Raw genomic sequence first — 14,044 nt, 5'->3', positions numbered from 1 at the left:
TCCATTACAGCCACAAAAGATGCTTTTTTAACAAAAAAAAACAGTATTTAAAAACTTTAAAATTTTACGCCACAGTGACATGTTATGAGCAAGAATGGCGTCGTACGGGCCAACAATAAAACATAATTTTCAGTGCGTTAACTGCACGTTAGCATTGAAGTGATGAGGTCAAATGGAACTAGATGCCCCATTACAGTGGTCCGGTCATGTGCCTTCGCGACCGGTCAGTTAGGCGGCCGCCAATCGCACAAACAAGGTAACGTGACGTCATAGAAAAGTTGCGGGAAATTGGCTAGGGGGTCGCGACTGCTTCACACGTTTTCTTTAACATCTCCGTCATTTGCTCGAAGCTTGCGATGATATTAGAATAATTGTTATCGGGACTAAGCAGTCTTTCTAATAAACCCAACTTGTATTTTGTATTCATGGCTCCTTTAACACTTCGCAGGGCTCAGATATTCCGATAAGCTTGCTGCCTCAAGATCAAAGTAGCTAGAAACCTAGTTGCCATACATAAAGGCATGGCAGTTGGTCAGTAACGTGGCCACTCTATACATTCGGGGCACAGCTTGCAGCATGATTTTCTGTTTTTTTTATCCAGTAGAACAAATTTTGAAATAATCCTTCCAAAGCCCCACTCGACAGCTTGTTTCACAGTGCTCATTGCATTGTTGAAGCTTTCCTCGGCTCTCGTCACCAATGCCCCTCCATAGGGCTTCATTAGTAGGGGGCGGAGCGGGTAGGCGGGATCACCATATATTACACATCGGTGTCCCTGGACCAGTGCCTCGTACAGATCACTCTCCCGCAGGATACCTGCAAGACGCAAAGAAAAAAAAAACGACGGAGCACAGGCTTTTGGAACACCTAACAGCTGCTGCAAAATTATGTGCAAGAAAAGTGAAATAAAGTATCCATTCTATAACTTCGCATTCAGCATTACTCAGGTAGAAATAAGTGCAAGCTGCCATTTATGACTAGTAAAAAGCCACTGAAGTGAATTTGCAGAAGTCTTATTTGTGACTAAATCAAGCAGTTTAACTAGTGCAATTAGTTATTTTGCTACTTGATTTGCAATTGGTCTCTAAAAAGAAAACATGAACCAAGTGTGGCTGATGTGCCAGCCACTGTAATGAAGTTACAATGATTTGCAACGTGTTTTGATGCTGTCTCGCTAGTTATTAGTTACTTGTGTATGGTAGCAGTCATCAAATAGCAGGTACTAAGAACGGAATCAAGCACGGTGTCGATTCTGTGCTCTATTTTTATTTTATGAGTAAAGCGCGGTACTGGCTTCTGAACACAAATGGTCTTTACAACTCACCGGCATCGTGCCTGCTACCCGGATGCGTATTCCCAAACCATATCCCGTAGGGGCCCAGGCCGACCACACCCCCTTCAAACGGCGACGTCACAGCGTGACGTCACTTTCTCTTCGTGCGCTACTTCATGCGACGTGGATTTTTTTTCTCTCGCGTTTTGGGCGGCGGCCGATGGTTTCGCTCCGTGCGCGAGGCTGGGGCTGAGGCGCTTGGGAGCTGACGCACATTTAGTAGAAGTTAAAGGCCCAACCATATGCAGCGTACTTTCGGCGTTTTCTCGCGTGGCGACGCGAGCTGACGCGCGAGCAACGCTGATGTCTACGCTCGCCAGATATCTGTCGACGGTCGGGCAGCGGCGGTCGGGTTTCACATCCTTCTCGTGCTTTGGGATCATTCCTTTCAGCCGAAGAGAATCAATTTCTTTTTAACTTGCGGTTATCGGCTGCTTTAAGACAAATTGCAAGCTATTTCTGTTCGAAAGCGCTCATTCATTTGTGGCTTGTTTGGTTTTCATGGGGGAGATCGGGTATTTGCGATAGCTTTTTTTAAATGCGGAGCATTGCTTAGGCTCGCCTGGTCCTGCGTCGTTGATGGCGGCAAGTTCCGAACAAACACGCCAACGTGTACGCCAATGCGTACGAAACTACCGCCGGCCGAACTCGACATCTCGCCGTCGCCACCGTCGCGCAGACGAATTTTCGGGTTCGAGGCTCTTCGGGGCCAACGAACCGTCCCACCACGCACAGCCGCGACCTTGCTTGGTATCTTAATCCCTTGACAGGAAATTGGTAAATATAGAAACGAGGGGAATAAGGAACAGCAAGCAGCGACGAGATAGTGCCAGTCGTCGCAGAAGTTTCGGAATGGTGTTGGCTTGCTGCTGTCGTTACGAGCTCGTTTCCAGTTTACAACCACTGAAAACTTCAGTTTGTTCGAGTACTTTACAATGAAATTTCGTTGCTGCATCCTGAAATGCCCATGTAATAGAGGCAAGTCGTCGAGGGAGTGCGACATCCCCGCCGGTGAAGAGATCTCCTTTCGTGTGCTGCCCAACGACGAACCTCGGCGAAGCAAGTCACTACGTTTGGTGAACTTTGCAAACGGAGGAGAAAGGGGGCTAAAGGAAGTACGAGTGTGCTCGCTTCATTTCTGACAAAGGGATTACGGCAGGGACCCTTACGTTACCTCAATCCTGGGACATGCCGCCGCTTGTCGCCGACTTCGTCCAATCGCCTTCAAAGCGCTCTGAGCTTGAAAAAAAAAAAAAATACCGTACACACCGCGGATTGACGCTCGTATCTTTCTGGTCGGAGCAGAGAGCTCGCGCGAACGGCTTTCCATACACGACACCGGCCAACTGGCATAAGCGATACTGCTACTGATATTGAACTGTTATAAACCGTAATACGGCACATACGTACCAGTCTGTAGGAAGAAAAAGAAGAAGAAGATCACCAGCTCCGACGCGCTTCTCTTGAGCTCTGCATTGGACAAAGAATAGTTCTGTAAACGCTTTGTCAGTGCTATTTCTGCAGTGCCATCGGATTGAACCATGTGAGCGGCACCCGGCGACGCTAAAATTACGCTGGTAAGCGCGACTTTCCCGAATTGAGAGGCACTCTTCAGATCGTGCGGACTAAGCCTAACGCTGGCTGAGGGTCAGGCCCCGCCTGGGGCAGACGACGCGGCCCCTGCGTGCGTGGGGAATAACAATCAAGACATGGCAGAAGAAGACAACCAAATGCAACACGACGACATCGAGGAAAACCAGGATTCACCGGCGGCAGGCGAGTGGATCATGAACGTCTCGAAGGCGCAACGCCGAAGAGACCGACGACAGCTAAGCCAGATCAACCGGCAGCCGCCGCCTTCCTCGCCCCAGGAAGAGAAACCAAGACCCCCAAGGACAAAGCGAGCACCCAGACCAGTGCCTCTTCCCCTGGACGATTACAAATTAGTTCTCCGGCCGCGAAACGGACTCAACGTGGGCAAGCTCGCACCGTCTGAATTGTCGCTGGCTCTGCTACAGGCCACCAACACAACGTGGCGGCAAGCAAACTTCAAACTACGGGTCGACCAGAACCAAAACACGGCCACCGTCAGCACTCCGGCCAAAGAAGTGGCGGAGAAGTTGTTCCGAGTTACCAAGATCATGATCGAAGGAACAGAACATCTTGTGGAATTGTACGGGCTAGCCCCCGACGATGCTGTGAAGGGAGTGATTCAAGGCGTGCCAAAGCGACTGACTATCCAAGAGATCAAGGAGAATATACTTCAGGACGGCTTCGAAATCTATACGGCGAGACGAATGGGAAACGACTCGACCACCGTTCTTTTAACGTTCTCGGGGCCCAAAGTGCCGCACTACATTTGGCTGTATGGAGCGGAGTATCGGTGCACCCTGCACAAGAAGACCGTGGCCGTCTGCGAGATATGCCACGAAGTGGGTCACCGTAGCACTGCCTGCCCACAGCCAGGAACACGAGCTTGCCATGGGTGCGGCTTACGAGACCCGGCCCCAGACCACCCCTGCGTGGCCAAGTGCACGCTGTGCGGAAGAGATCACGTCACGGGTGCCAAGGGTTGCCCAGAACGATACCTGACGCCGTACGTCATCAGGCAGAGGCAGCGGCAGCAACAGCGCCGGACGGAGTCGACTCGAGACCAGACCCCGAGCCGGGGGCAGAGGGACCGGTCGGCAACGCCAAGCAGGGGTGCGAGAAGAAGCTCCAGGGATCCCACCATGAACGGTAGCAGCCAGAGGAGGCGACAATCAAGATCAAGCTCGCGAATCAACGCAGCCGAACATAATCGCCACCACTCTCGAAGCAAGTCGGCTACCCGCCCACAAGACCAGAACGAGCCCAAACAAGTAAGCTGGGCCCAACGGGTCTCTCCCACAGCTCGTTCCCAAACTACCCCTCCAAAACTCCCAACCTTACCCCCAAACCCTACTTCTTGTGTGGATTGCAAACATCTGTCTCAACTTCTTGAGCAACAAAACACACTAATAGCGTCACTCAAGGCTCGCTTAGATTTACTTGAGCAAACACAGGCAACACCCAATGAAAAACGCAAGAAACCGAATCCGGCCACAACAGAGGCCCCTCCCTCTCCTCCTGTGACGAAAACACAATCGCCTCCCCCACCTCAGATCCAAGACATGTTTTCTGAATTAGCCAGTCGGTTGACTTCCATCACCCAAGAACTCCAAAACATCCGCCAAGAAAATCAGTTGCTACAGCAAGAATTCCGGTCCCTACGTTCCGATCACACTTCCCTCCGACAGGAAATTACCACCGCCGGTAATTCAACCGATCACAATTATGAACTGGGAACCACGCGTCAAGAGAGGTCTTCTACAGGTCCCATCAGACCCCATAGCCGAAGCGTCCCATACTCACGCACTCCCGACAACTGCATCACCGCATCTCTACCAGATGGCCGGGACCCAGTCTAATATTACGACCATCCTTCAATGGAACTGCCGCGGTCTTAAACAAAAAGCAGCTGCCTTAAATCAGTTCATTAGCACTCTTGACCCAAAACCGGCGGTTGTCGCCTTGCAGGAGGCTAATTCATCTGTCAAACTACCTGGCTACGTCGCTTATGGTTCCATTGACACGTTCCCTACGCTTACTCTAGTGCATAAAACCATCTCAGCGATTCATCACGTCACCCCACAACGGGGATGCAATCAAGTTCTCATCGAGCTCCTCTCCCCTTCGACTAAAACTAAGTCTAGCCTTTTCATCCTGAATGTATATTGTCGCCCTTCTCAAAAGACAGTTGATATCGCTGCCACTATAAGAGATACAAATCTCCTTGTAAATGGCAGACCATTGATCATAGCGGGCGACTTCAACGCCGCCCACCCGCAGTGGGGTTACACGTACAAAACAAAAAGAGGCGCCCTGCTGGCCCAGGCCGCAGAAGATTTCCAGCTTATCTTGCTCAATCACCGGGATTCACCCACCCGTACGGGCACAAGTACTGCCAGGGACACAACTCCCGACTTATCTTTTTTAGCCGGGAATCTCGATGTCATGTGGACTTCAACTCATGAAAATTTGGGCTCTGATCACGACATTGTTCAACTCACCATCCGGAATAGGCATTATAACGCCAAAACAGGTGTGGCCCGTATTACAAATTGGGACGCCTTCCGAAAGGCTACATCCTCCCGCTCAATTGACACCACTCAACCTTTTAGCGCTTGGATTGACGACCTCGTCCAAACAGTACGAACGCACACCAAAAGCATCGCCACGTCCTACCAAACACCCAGCGTCGACCCCAAGCTACTTCCCATTTGGGAAGCCCGTCGAAGCCTCACTAAGCGATGGAAACGCCAACGCCACAATCGCCGACTTCGCCATAAAATTGCCGCACTAAATCAAACTGCCACTGAATATGCCAAACAACTATCGAAAGAAAATTGGCTTCAACTATGCGATAGTCTTCAAGGAACCCTGACCACACGTAATGCTTGGCGCTTACTTAGACATCTGATCGACCCCCTAACTAGCAAGAGTGAATCCCAACGAAGCATGATTCGGACCATACATTCGTTTCAAGGTTCCCCAAAAGCTCTTCTACAAGCCTTAGCAGATCGGTACCTCAACACCAGCAATACCTTTTCCCCGCCCTCATACACAGGACTGCCGAATGACCTACTTGACAGGGACTTTCAGATTTACGAATTGGAATCCGCTCTCTCAGAATGCAAGAAGAATAGCGCTCCCGGACCAGACCAAGTAACTTACAGGCTTCTGGCAAACCTCGACGGCAACTCCCTTGATCATCTACTTCACCACTTTAACACCCACTGGTCATCTGGTCGCCTGCCTCCCCAATGGAAAACAGCGGAGATACGCTTCATACCTAAGCCCAACAAGTCACCTCATCTGGACAACTTGCGCCCGATATCCCTCACATCATGTGTGGGTAAGCTGGTAGAACGGCTTGTACTGAGGCGTCTTCAACCATTTCTGGAGGACAGAGGCCTATTCCCCAATACCATGTATGGGTTCCGCAAACACCTCAGTACCCATGACATCCTCCTCCGTTTGAAGGAAGAAGTCTTGGCGCCGGCTACCCGTCACTCTCCGAGGGCCATCCTAGCACTTGATCTTAAAGGCGCCTTCGATAACGTTTTACATTCTGCTATTCTCTCCCGGCTCAATCAGACTGGATGTGGCCATCGCGTCTACTCCTACATTTCAGATTTTTTAACCCAACGTCAGGCTATCCTGAAAGTTGGCGACCTCACGTCGGATCCTATATTGCTTGGTGATCGAGGCACGCCGCAAGGTTCCGTATTGTCCCCACTTCTGTTCAATCTGGCCTTAATCGACTTGCCCAAACAACTGGATGCCATCCCCAAGATACATCATGCTCTATATGCAGATGATATCACCATATGGACAGATACAGACTCTATAGGAAACATGCAAGATGCTCTCCAAGAAGCCACGGACATTGTGCAGTCTTACGCATTGTCAGTGGGTCTTCAATGCACACCTCATAAGTCAGAATTAATAATTGTGCGCAAGCACCCACCTGCTCGAACTATTGAGCCCATCTCCTTACATTTGGACGGCCAGGACATCAAACCCAGCTCTTCAATCAAAATTCTCGGTCTCACCATACAAGCAAATACGCGGAACGATCTGACCTTATCCAAATTATCCAAGACGTTCACTCAAGTTACGCACATGCTCCGACGCATCTCTAACCGCCATCGGGGCCTAAAAGAACAAGATATGATTAGACTGATTCGAGCACTTCTGATCTCTAGAGTTATCTACGTTGCTCCATACCTCTGCCTCACGAAAGGTGACTTGGACGCCCTTGACAAGTTCATACGCAAGGCATTCAAACAGGCATTGGGCCTACCTATGAACACCTCTACTCAGCGGCTTCTACAACTGGGTCTTCATAATACGGTTTCAGAATTAATTGAAGGCCACCTTGACAGCCAACGTGTCCGGCTCACTCAAACACCTGCGGGCCTTTGGTTACTCAAACGCCTACGACTCGCGCACCCAGCATCTCCTCCTGCTCTTCTTGTCCTCCCCGAGGCTTGGAGATCTGCTGTACGGGTTCGCCCAATACCGAAGAACATGCACCCTGATCTCCACCCGGGCAGAAGACAAGCACGGAGTCAAGCCCACGAGAACATCTATGGGAACCGTCTGGACGTCGCGTATACAGACGCTAGCTCGTATCCAGGCGGGCAGCACAAGGTTGCAGCCGTCACCACCAAATCGGCCCTTATAACCTGCGCTTCAATTACCACGACATCCACGCATATTGCTGAGGAACTGGCGATCGCACTCGCACTTATTCACACCAAGAGCGCGGTCATCTTAACCGACTCCCAAGCTGCCTGTCGGAGCTTCTTGGCGGGGAGGGTGGCCCCACCAACTTTCCGCCTCCTCTCGCAACATCAGCCACAAAGAAACGTCGCCCTCGTCTGGACACCCGCCCACTGTACATTGACAGGCAATAATTTTGCCCATCATCAAGCCTGCGCACTCTCCTCCCAGGCCCCAGAAGAACAAGCGGAGTCCACACCACTGGTTACGTTTCAGGACATCACACAATACTATCGACTCGACAGGCAACGATTCCCTCAACCTCACTCCAAGCTGTCCAAATCAGAAGAAACGACTCTTCGTCGCATCCAAACGAATACCTTCGTCCATCCAATTCGCTTACACCACATGTTTCCTACTCAATTTCCCGCCCAATGCACTTTTTGCTCTCAGCCTGGCACACTCGTCCACATTTTATTAGAGTGTACGCATAACCCTCACCTCCCACCCTTTCCTTCCCCCCTCCCCCTCCATGAGCTGTGGGAGAACCTGATCACCAGCGGCCACCTGGACGTCCAGCAACTACTGGCATCTAGGGCGTCGGTCGCCCGGTCGTCACTTGGATTCCCGGACTAGGGAACCACTCCTACTTTATAAGGCTCATTAAAGTTTCATACTACTACTACATACTACCAGTCTGTATTCGTCCGTCGCAACGGGGCTGACGAGGCAGCGGTGCCGACGGCTTGACGTTCGTCGGTTGTGGGTATCGCGGAATGGTTGCTTTCGGTCCATCCGTGTATCCCACAACTCCTGCCGCTCGCGCACTTAGAAGCATTGAGCGTTCAAGTGGTGTGAGGTTGTTAAATGCAAGCCCGAGCTCCTCGGCGAGAGTTTTGTTGTCCGGATCAGGCGATTCCATGACTAGGGCTGCGGGTGCACTAGGTTTTAGTAGTATGTTTAAAATGGCCGCCGTCTCTGTTTCGGCACGACATCCGGTTCATGTCTGACTCCCGCGTGTGGGTGCTATATGGAGTCGACATACTAAGTATCTGTTTCATGGACCGGCTCGTATGACGCCATTGTTCACGTCATGAAATGTGCAATTTAGCGGGAGATTTAAAATTTGGCTTAAATTGCCTTATTTCTCAGTGAATAAAGCATCATTTGCTTCCGGGAAAGCGCTTGGGGTACTATGAAACACCTAATCTTTCGAATAAACACACTTTTGTTTTCTCTTCATGGCTCCTTTAACTCAAATAAGGGGGCTGTGGTTGCATCGCTTGTAGTAATAGCATATCTGCCCTCGGATTCAAGATGGGTGCGTAAGAAACAAGCGTTACCACGGCTCAAATCTCTCCAACATGACGAAAGCAAATCACTCGACAATATTCGTTGGCAGCCTCGGTTAGGGTACCAAATTCTTGGCACCCGCGTCTTCTCCTGGCGTGGTCGAGCGCTTGCGCGCTTGTGTGCTGGCGTTTTGTTTTGAAAGTCCATGGTGCGAATCTTGTCGAAACCTCGTTTTTTTATTACAATGAGGGTTTCATCGGCTTTCCTTTTCTTTTTCAAGCTAAACAAAAGGGGCCAGAGTGCCTTGGCGTTTAATCTACAAGTGACGTTCGACGGTACCCTCAGTATCAAGGCAGCCACGAAATTTGCTTTGCTCGCACTTTGAATACCCATGAAGGTGCAGTCGGTACATAACATCAAGGTTAAATCAAGTAGCTAGTAAAGTTGTGCTAAGTGCTTCTTCGTTCATCATCCTATCTTACTTTGTTCAGATTTGACGGTAATGACACAATTATAAAAACGGATCAACACGCTCGCTGATGTTAACCGCAGATAAGCGATCGACGTACGCGTGTGCTTTTTTTCGACCAATTTGGAGCAAACATTCTGCGCTTCGGTACGGAATCCGAAAGACCGCCCAAGATAAAAAAAAACAAAACATTTTCGTTTTCACTGTAATGATCGACAGTGTTCGCTTTCAGGAACGTAAACGATGACGACATGTACGTGAAAAACTCCCACCTCACCTCGCGGGAACCCCTGTGTAGATGCGACGCATAGGCGGAGCGCCGAAAGGACCGCGTTTTATAGCGCGCATAACGTTGAGGGGACTGCGTAAGCCGGTCCCAGTCGATGACGACGTTGGCGTACTTGTAAAGCGGCGTGGACTCTAGGCGTTTGAGCCGAGCGTGGATGTTGCTTCGCCGGAGAACGGCACACCGGTTACATGCGCAGCGCGCCTGAAGGAGAGGAAACCGCGGAAGAGAGAGTAGTGCACGTGCGCAGGCCCTATCGCGTCTGCCGCGGCTATGACGCAACACAATCCAACACAGTCCACTTTAATCCAATCCAATCCAAATCCAATCCAATCCAATCCAATCCAAGCCAAGCCAAGCCAATCCAATCCAACCCAAGCCAATCCAATCGAATCCAATCCAATGCCCCTCGCGAGAGAGTGTTCGCTATCGGAGAGGAGAGGGGGTGAGTGGCGGAGAGCGCAGCTGGCGCGGCGAGGAGAAGGGGGGAGGGGTGGACAACGCCGACGACGACAATGACGACGACGACGCTGGAGGGACAAGGCGAGTGAATCAGATGCTCTGCATCTAAAAGCGTCCGCCTGCGCGCGCACTTAGAGCAACGCGCCCAGCGCTAGCTTAACTAGGAACAGGATGGAAGACGAGCGTCTGCAGGCTCGCAAGAGAGTGCGGAGAGTGCGAAGCGAGAACAGGTATGCAAAGGTATACTTCGCGCAGGACTTCTCAATGGCGGAGCGCAAAGCCATGGTTACAATCGCTCGCTTCACGTTCTTGGAGTGTGCCGAGTCGTGGGGTAAGAAGCCCTTACTGCTCCGTGTCTCGTACCGCCAGCAGATATGCCCCTTGCCGAACTGCAGGCTGAGGTCCAAAAACCTCAGGTGGCCATTCTCCGGTAGGGTCATGTGTGAAGGATAGTCCCTGAGCGCTGTCTTCAAAACTCCCCATAATTTCACCTGCGCGCATCAGATGAAATCGAGCTTCAACCGGCAGGTAACCAGGCTGCGTAACGCCGGCTACGCGGAAAGCCTCTTGGCGGCTGTGAGCGAAAGCCTACTACAGCGTGTGAAGGGAAGAAATAAGAGGAGACAGAACGTGCAGCGCACGAGAGGGAATACCGCGGTAGTTCCCTATGTACATGGCTTCGCCCACAACCTAAAAAAATTGCAGCCAGGCAAGGTGTGTTTGTTGTCTGCACTGCCCCCAACAAGGCGTATCAAATGTGCCGACGCGTAAACAACGAAGCAAGAGGGGAAACATACACCACCAACCATCGAACAAAATACGCCGAATGCCAGGAGGAAGTCGTATACAGCATCCCATTATCATGCAAAAAAGTCTACGTGGGACAAACCGGAAGGTGCATTAATGACAGGGCACGTGAACATGCCGCCTCACTCAAGACAACGTCATCCGGCCACTTTTCATCCCATTGCCGCACTTGCCCAAATGCACGGCGCACATCGACGAGATCAACGTGCTTCGAAAGAAACGCAATCGCCTGCACGTGAAGTCGTCGAAGCAGTAGCCATCAGCAAGAAAGGTAACAAGTGCGTCAGCACAGCTTCCGTGGCGCTGACAAAGAAATTAAGAACTGGAACTGCTTAGCGATTATTACATTAACTAATCTCGGAAAAAAGAGTGTCGCGCTGTGCCAATGTTGTGCAATGTTTCATGTATATATGTTCCCGCTTTTTGTCAATAAACTCAGTTGATAGTCAGCACTGTTTCCGTGTTTCCTTCCTAAGTCCTATCGTTTTTGTGTTCAAGCAGAAATTTCAAGTCGATATGGAAAACCAACTCGCCCAAACCCAAGCAATTCTGCAATATGATCAGCGTTCTCGCGTCATTCATTTACCAGGCAATACGAGCAGTTCGCGCGGTGAGATAATAAGTGAGCGACGCGTTTCCGTCGCTGTTACAAGGTGTTTGCTTGCACACACATGTCCCGTCACAAGTATTTCATTGTTGAATTTACAGCGTACTTTTCTCGGCATCAGTCGTCCCTGGCGTTAGCCGGCTGCGTATGTAAGCGCTGTGGGTCGCGATGGTAGCAACTACCTAAACGCGGCGATGTCGCCATGAACAAGCGAGTCGCTGATTGCTTGCCCGAATTATTTTGTTTACAGACAACTTTTTTGGTAATTTGCATCAAATCCACAAGGAGCGGGCGAGACGGTGGCTACAAGAAAAAAACACGCTTCCGCATACGCATGGGAAATCTGCTGTAGCAGACGACAACACCATTCGGCGTCCTACAGGTGACGTCACTTGTAGGTGGCGCCACGGTATGTCCTCGAGGCCAATACGCTACCCGGATAGGGGCCATCAAGCTTGCAAATGAGCCCGTTGGGGCACATCAGGGACTGATATTTCAGGGCGTACACCCTCTTGTGGCCCGAAAAGTACAGGCGCTGCTCTTGTGTCAGTCGGCAGATGGGGCGCGCTGTCCCATCTATGAAGGCCGAACAGTTGGACAGCGGGGCACCTTTGCTGTGGTCTGCCTGCAAGGAAATGTGCACAATTAAAACTTAGTTTGATTTTCCATTGTGTCCATGCATTCGGCACAGGTAATGATAAGCTTAGATGTGAATATTTAGGTGTAGATGCGCATTTATTTACACTACAAAAAGATACAAACACATTACACCTAGTGACTCAACAGTGTTCTTAAAGGATCTGAACGCAAAAGCATTGAATTTGGAATACGTGAACTCATCCCATATTTGACAATAAACAACTTGAGCAGAAAGGAGACTTTAAGAGTACACATGTCCACAAAATAACAAAAGAACCATGGGAAAGGGCGTCACAAAATCCCCCACCCCCTCCCCAGCAACTTCTGCAAACCCGCATCACAACTCACGGAGGGAGCAGTGTGTCTCTATTTTTACCAAACCGGCAAGGGCCCTTCCGCTCACTGGCTAGCCTAATTAACCGTTTTGATTAATTATTATTAATAATTACAAACCGGGAGACATAACTATACCGATGCCTGCGGGTGAAGCCCCAACCCATCAGAGCGATATACTTTTGGGCGAATTCCAAACCGAAGCAAGGAATAGTGATTAATCATTAACAATGAACCCGGCTAGTCAGTGAGCGGAAATGGTTTTGCTGGTTGGGTAAAAATCAAGACAGACGGCTCCCACCAAGAGTTGTGATGCGGGAGTGACACTGGGTTGCCGCGGTGGGGTGGGGCGATTTGGCGACGCTTACTAACTTGATGAACTATGAAGCTGACCAATCGCCTATTGATTCAGCTGGTTGCGCGTCGTACTGGTAGGTGTATCTTTCGCGCCAAACGGAACCCTAAAGTGGACGAGTGAAAAGGAGACGTGTAGTGACCCGCAAACGCGAAATGAAAAGTACGCCCTGCCCAACTTACGTCGCTCATAGCCACGGGTGAGCTGTCAAGTCGTCAAGAAGGACGCCGAATTGTGTCTCCAGACGCAGCATTACCTTGTTGGTAATCCCCTATAAAAGAGAGTAATGTCGCCCGAAGTATTCTTGAAGGTCACACAGCCTGTTGCAGAGGGCCTCAAACACATGCAGAGGGCCTCAGTGCTAGCGACATGGACACCCTGGGAACTTGTCACAATGTCAGTCACATCGAGGGCTCGCATTAACGCTCCGAAGTCTGTTTTCTCAAAGCGAAACTGCCTGCGGAAGGTTGTCGCAGGCAGGCCTTCGATGTTCAAGATGCCGTTTCGGGCAACATAAATCCTGCTTTGAGGCTCCTTCCTGCGCCGCATCAGGGCTTCTATGTCGGACCACGCTAACTCTGCCAGTGCATATCTATGGCAGAGGATACTTTGTGGCTAGGTGGAGCTACACAGGGCACACAGAAGCGGAGGATTAAACTCGGATATGTGGAGTGTAGCAAGTGTAGCACGCGGATAACAAAGATTCCCAGACGTTCCGATGCGCGCGCGAATCTTCTGATGGATTGGCTTGGTGTCTAATGGTTTCAAGTAGCCATAGGCGAAGTGCTTCGCTTTTTCTCTCGCAGATGGAGCCACCATAGTTAACGAACGTTAGCGAAGCGTGAAAGTTCCATCTTACTAAAACTCCTTTTGCGCATCTCGCTGGTACGTTCCGCTATTTGCTTACGTTACGTTTACGGTAACGCCCGTACGCTATACTAAAACTCTCTAATGGGGACTCAGGCTTCATTCGCTCAGCCGTCACCGGCACCGTCACGGCACCGTCACGTCAAAAAACCGCGATGGAAACGTAACGGAGTAGTGCTCGTACTAGAGCTCTCAGTCAGAATATAGGGTCGTTTGTCTAGTGATCAGTTTAACCTATAATTGAGCGTGCTTATTTGAAAAGTAAAGAAAGAGTCTTGATATAT

The 14,044-nt window shown here is 50.4% G+C and overlaps 1 pseudogene; it reads right to left on the bottom strand.

The window, feature by feature from the left end:
* Positions 1-434: 434 nt before the first annotated feature.
* LOC144173792 (uncharacterized) lies at positions 435-13,442 on the bottom strand (annotated as a pseudogene).
* Positions 13,443-14,044: the final 602 nt, after the last annotated feature.

This window comes from Haemaphysalis longicornis, unplaced genomic scaffold (genome assembly GCF_048455015.1).
Source record: "Haemaphysalis longicornis isolate Haplotype H1 unplaced genomic scaffold, Haemaphysalis longicornis Haplotype H1 scaffold_3, whole genome shotgun sequence".
In the NCBI taxonomy this organism is placed as follows: domain Eukaryota; kingdom Metazoa; phylum Arthropoda; class Arachnida; order Ixodida; family Ixodidae; genus Haemaphysalis; species Haemaphysalis longicornis.
The sequence above is the reverse complement of the archived record's forward strand: the minus strand, read 5'-3'. Positions and strand labels throughout refer to the sequence as shown.